Below are 6084 nucleotides of genomic sequence, written 5' to 3'. Positions count from 1 at the left end.
GTTTCCTGCCGACCAGGACTCCTCTTTCCTCCACACCCACCTTCCATGATCAGACGCTCTTTAGCAGACCTTGTACCTCACCCCTTTAATATCCAGGAGTCCCATTTCTTCTCAGGCTCTGCTCAGTGTCTAGTGTAGGAGTTGGGGGAACACTACACCTCAGTGGAATCATGTCCTCCAGTGCAGCTGAATAAAACGGAGATCTGGATAAACAGGGACAAACCCAGCCCTCCTTGATGCTTCAGTCCCCTCAGCTCTTTACCTCGTCCTCTGTGCCTCACATCTCTTGAGTTCTGTCATGCGTGTTCAGTGCGATGCGGTGGTAGAGAAGACAGATGTGGTCCCTCTCCCCATGGAGCTTATATTCTAGAGGGAGAAAGATCATAGACAGGTAAAGGACAAAGAAATTACTTCACGTTTTGAAAACAGTCCTGAAACACACAATTGCCTTATGGCTTTAGAACTCTCCTCATATACTCATACTTTCTGGACAACAGAATTAACATGGACAAGTTTTAAATTGGACATTATCATTTCCTTTATATATAATCTCTATTTCTTCATCTAAAATTACCCTCTCTAAAACTTTGAGCTACTGCAAATAATTGTCAGAGATTTTTAAGTCTCAAAGTAAAAAAAAAAGTTTAAAACATGTATCACAATAACAAAGGAAAGTTATATTACTGGATAACAGATATACATTTAGTAAAGGCTATCATTAAAGATACAGATGTAACTGCAATTTTAACCTTTGAAGTGGACAAGTGGAATCACTGTATGATTGTTAACATCAGTTGCTACCCTATTCCTTATCAGCAAGGAGAAAAGATTTTATCTCATTGATAATGTTTATATTATGGTAGAAAAAAATGCTAAACACAAATAATAAGATTACAATGATTACTCACTAAAATAATTATTGTTGCACATAATTGCAATAAAAAGATGAACATGTATTTTAAATGAATTGTAAAATCTACAGGATATGAGGTAATTTTAAAATTATTATATGACTAAAATATTCCATTAAAAATGTTTTAATTAAAAAAAATGGTTGCATGTTATAACAAGAGCTTCAAAGGAAAGAAGGAGGAGCTGAAAGAGAGTCAGGTGCTACTCTAGATACAGAAGGAGCCGCTGGGGGTGGCATGTCTAAGTTGGGAAAAGGTCACCTCTTCGTAGGAGGACTGCAGGTGAGGGGAGGTTCTCAGCAAAGAGTCAGACTTGGCTTGAGATGAGGAGGTAAAAAAAAAAAATCTGAAAAAGGCTGAGGTTATGGTACTGGTGCTGAGCTCAGAGTCGGTGTCCCTGGGGGCCCCGGGAAGTATGTGTCTATGGTGGGATCCTGAATGTTTGGTAGATCAGGGACATATCGAACAAAATGCAAATTCATTCGTCAGTCACTCCACTTGCCTTCACGGAACATTACAACATCTCAGGGATTGTTCCAGGCCATTGGGCTGGGCATCAGCAAATAAAACAAAGATTTCCACTCAGTGGAGCTTATGTTCTAACTAGGGGGAACAGAAAACAAGTAACAAAAGTAGGACCCAAGGAAATGATGTCTTATGTTACAAGGTGGTTAGTGCTATGGAGAAAAAGACAAGGTAGAGAGAGCAGGGTTAGAGGGGAGTGAGGAGTGTGGGAACAGAGGGGTGTGTGTGTGTCTGATTTAAAATAGAGTGGTCGGTAAACAAGGTCCTACTGTATAGCAGAGAGAACTATATTCAGTATCTTGTAGTAAACTATAATGGAAAAGAATCTGAAAAGAAAATACATGTATGTATGTGTATAATTGAATCACCCTGCTGTACACCTGATGTCCTCGGGTCCAGCACTTGTGGAGGAGAAGTAGTCAGGAGAAGCAACCGCAGGCTCCAGGACCACCTCTAATCCGCTCGGCTCTTTATGGGCTAGTTAGTTGACCTTTGTGAGGTCCACATTTCTAATCTGAACAGAACCTTATATGGTTGTTCTGAGGCTCCAATAAAATCATGTAGCTACGAAAGGTCATTGTAAGTGCAATAAAAATGTTCACTCTGCGTAAGGAAAATGGAGTCACTCAGGCTTCCTCACAGGACATCCAGGACCCAGCGACGCAGCTGCACCATCCCGCACGTGCGGTACCCATGTGGTGTCATAGAAACTGACTCGCACCACGCAAGCGCACTGGCTAGCTCCGACCATGGTTGTCTAGACGCTTTGTTATATAAGGCGGCTTGATATACAAGGTGGCCGGAACTTTTTCCACCACCGCCATTGAAGCCTGTGTACTCCTCCGCAATACAGGCACGTCAGAGATACCTAAGGCGCTCAGAGTGTTCTTCGTCAGCCGAGTCCGTGAACCTGCCAGGCCTTGAGCACTTCCAATACACTGTTACCATGGAGTAGCCGCCAAGTCCCCTTTTCCTCTCAAATGCTTAAACATCTCGTCAGAACTCACCTCTGTCCCTGAAGTTGGAGGCTCAGCAGGAGCGACACTGTTGGTGAGTAAATCCTGGTAAATGCGGTGCTGCCCACCTGGGTAGTGAGGAGAGAAGGTTTTTTTTTTTCCTCACAAAGGGGAAAAAAACAAAAACAGTGAGTACTGCGTGGCTGAATTCATTGGAGTCCTCGGTTCCTATTTGGGTTCGAGAAAGGTGGGCCAGCAGGAGGCCGGGAAGAGGTGACGCCAACCCCCGGGGAGGCGGACAGGTCGGTGCCGCGACACTCAGCCAGGACGGGGCCGGGGGGGCTGTGCGGTGCACAGGGGCTGCAGCGTGAGTGCGTGGAGAGGAAGCGCAGCAGGACCGCAGCCGCCTCTGCGACCCTCCGTCCCACCCAGCTGCCTCTGTGCCCCTGAGGGAGGTCTGAAAGGGCCCCCCAGGTTCCCTCCAGGCCTGGGGTGCCTGTCTAGCCCATGACAGGAACTTCTCACTGCGCCCGCTGCCCCCTCCTAGCCACGGTAAACACATTTAACCCCCACTGGCTTCAGAAAGAGGCATCATTCTGTTGCATCGAGGGGAGAGACTGTGTAGCGGACCCTGCAGCAAGCCCGTTTTTTCCATGAGTGATACCCTTTATGGGAAAGCAGGGAGACGAGGGATTTGAGCGGAAGCAAGTGGGCGGGAGTGCAGGCGTCTGGAGGGTTTGTAGTTTGCTGTTGCTGGGCAGGGCTCTGAAGAAAGGGAGGAGGGCCCCAAAAGAGAGCCCGGGGCGCGACCACCGTGCCACGGCTCCAGCTCGCCAGAAAGCAAGTGGTTCTCCTTAGAAGGAACAGCCTGGAGGCCCCAAGAGAGCTCAGATTGATCTCGCCTGTGCTCCAGTCCAAGGCTATGGAAATACCTACACTCAATACCACTCTTGTGTGATTCCTTTCCACCGATGAAATGCTTTCTCTTATAACTTGTTGGATTCGCACAACCCTGGAAGGCAAGCTGAGCCAGTTTTATCAACCCATTTCATACAGCAGCAAACTGAGGTCCACAAAGGTAAAGTAGATAATGGCAGAGGCTGGACTTGAAAGCGGCAGATCTGGGAGTGGAACACGCGTGTGCTGACGTATAGTTGTTTTTGCTCACGTTTTGGTTTTGGCGTCTCCAGTGCTTTGGAAGTGGACCCTCCAGTGCGGCATCCCCAATACCCCACCCCGCGGGGCTAGCGCTCCATGTGAGCACTGTTGGGTCTGGGATCCTCTGGTGAGAAACTGGGGTTTAGCAGATGTGTGAACTTGAGCTCCTGTTTTTGCTCCGTGCATTGCATGTGTTTCATCATGTTTGACGGAATTTACTTTAGACCAAGTTCAGGCTGTTAGCCTTCTTCCTCTCATGGTTCCTTTCATTTTTACCCATGCTCACTGCAAGTGATTTTTCTTCTCTTAGGCTTCCAATACACACTTCCCTCCCCTTGTTACTGAGTCAAAGCGTGCACTGCTCATTGCATGACAGGCCATTAAACTGAGAGATAAGCTGTTGGGACAGGAAATAGCGACTTTATTGGGAAAACTAGCAGACTGAGATGAGAAGATGATGGACTTGTGTCCCAAAGAACCATCTTGCCTGGGTTTGGATGCTAGTTTCTTTTATAGAACAAAGAGGAGGAGGTGAGGAGGTAAAGTAAAAAAGGTGATTAAGTTGTAAATATTTTTTGGTTCTGCCCAGACTCCAGGTGGGATGTGTTAATTTTTTCTTTCCTGCAGCCATTCATAGGCGAGCCTGGTCAGGATGGTTCCTGTGAGCCAAACAAAGGTATCCACCTTAACACTCAGGCATGGGAGGCAGGGGTCCCAGAGATGGGTCATTACATACACTTTAAGCTATAGGCAACATCCCTTTAGTGAGCAACTTGTAGCAAAGCAATAGAATACAAAAGTTAAAGTAAAAGAAACATTAGATATGGAGTCAGATTTGTTCTTCCCTGTTACACTCTCACCAAGCCCCACAGCCAGAGAAGATGCTGTCCCTCTTTCCCTTGGAAGGAGCATTTGCTTGTGGGACAGACTGATGCCTTGGGAAAAGAAGCCAGAGTTCTCTTAGTGTTTTGGCTCTTTTTCTTCTTGAAAATGAGCATTTGTTTTACTTTCCTTTCTCTGGCTCAGGTTTTCCATGGTTTCCTCCTGGGCTGACTTGAGACTTCCCTGGAATAGGCTGCCTGAAATTTTCCTGCTGCTTCTGAGTGCTTCCCCATTTAATTATTCCACCTAGAATTATAGTAACCATTTGTTACCGTTAAAAGAGGAAACAAGAAGCTGACATTCATAATGAACTGCTCCCTTCTGGGCTCCAGAGGTGAGTAGGGGTCCGAACACATGATGCTTGCCATTTCCTGGCGGTTCCAGGTTTGCAGAGTGTGTTCACATGTATTTGATCATCACAGCAATGATGTGAGACTGGCGGGGCAGGAATTGTGCCTGTATAACAGAGGAGGAAACAGACCCACAGAGGATGGGTCATCAAGGGTCATCTGACTTCACATTTCGGGCTTAAAATTATGAATCTGAATTTTGCATACGAAAACTCATTGTTTCAGAGTAGAGTATAAAAGTTCAAATATAGAGGCCAAGTTGATAGTGGATGTTGTCTCTGTCTGCTTGGGCTGCCGTAAAAAAATACCGCTGGGTGGCTTAAGCAACAAATTCTAGGAAGTTTAACAGGGAAGAACAAATCCGACTCCATGTTGGATCTGTTTCTTTTACTTTAACCTTTGTATTCTGTTGCTTTTGCTACATGTTAAGAATGTTGCCTAGAGCCTGAAATACAACAGGATAGCCATAAAACTCTGACCTTCAAGGGTATAACACTTCTCAATTCACATAGAGGTAAAAAGTTGCAGAACAGAAAATGACCTTTCTCTTGTTGAAGGTTTACAGGAACACCAGACCTGACCTATGTGAACAGCTATAAGAACAAAGGAGTCTGATGGCAAGAAGTTTGCAGCAAGCAACCACATCCCCTCCCCTTTTAGTATAAAAGAAGGCTAAATTCTAACTCCGGTAAGATGTTTCCTTCTCCATCTGTTGGCTTTCCAAATAAAGTCGCTATTCCTTGCCCCAACAACTCATCTCTGGATTTACTGGCCTGTCATGTGGTGAGCAGTATGAACTTGGACTCACTAACAGGAATGGTTAAACCCAAGGTGTGGTCTTGAGAGGTCAAGGTATTATGAGACTACGGTGGTTTATGGATGGTCTTTTGCATGGGGATTGAAGTCCTGCAGAAGGAGGTGGTGACACAAGTGGCTGGTTTGGTGAATGTGTAGTGAGGTCAGAGGTGGGAATGACAGTGAGGGAATAAAGACGGTATTCATGATTTGGAAATGGTAGAATTCTGCACACAAGCAGAGCTTGAAAATACAGAACAGTTTATCCCAGGTAACTGTAGAAAAGTGGTAGCCTCTGTGAGAGTGGAGTTTCCTTCTACACAAGGACAGTAGAGGACACCAAAGCAGAGGACCTCTTTGGCTTGGTTAAGAATAATAAAAGGGTTTGTTTACCATCAAATGGGGAGTGACAACTGACAGTCAGTCTTAAGGAGGAGAATACTGGGAAATTGGGTTTGAGCAGCAGAATGGGGCAGGGATAGATGATTAGAGAGGTCTGCAATGTTG

General features: G+C 45.6%; 1 long non-coding RNA gene across 1 annotated transcript in view; it reads left to right on the top strand.

Moving 5' to 3' along the window:
* Window positions 1–2274: 2274 nt before the first annotated feature.
* LOC135321764 (uncharacterized) overlaps window positions 2275–6084 on the top strand; it is a 208035-nt gene continuing 204225 nt past the window's right edge. The window contains exon 1 of the long non-coding RNA XR_010381796.1: window positions 2275–2486. This is a non-coding gene — a long non-coding RNA (uncharacterized LOC135321764). The remainder of the gene's footprint in view (window positions 2487–6084) is intronic.

The sequence above is a fragment of the Camelus dromedarius genome, chromosome 7, assembly GCF_036321535.1.
Source record: "Camelus dromedarius isolate mCamDro1 chromosome 7, mCamDro1.pat, whole genome shotgun sequence".
NCBI lineage: Eukaryota > Metazoa > Chordata > Mammalia > Artiodactyla > Camelidae > Camelus > Camelus dromedarius.
The sequence above is the reverse complement of the archived record's forward strand: the minus strand, read 5'-3'. Positions and strand labels throughout refer to the sequence as shown.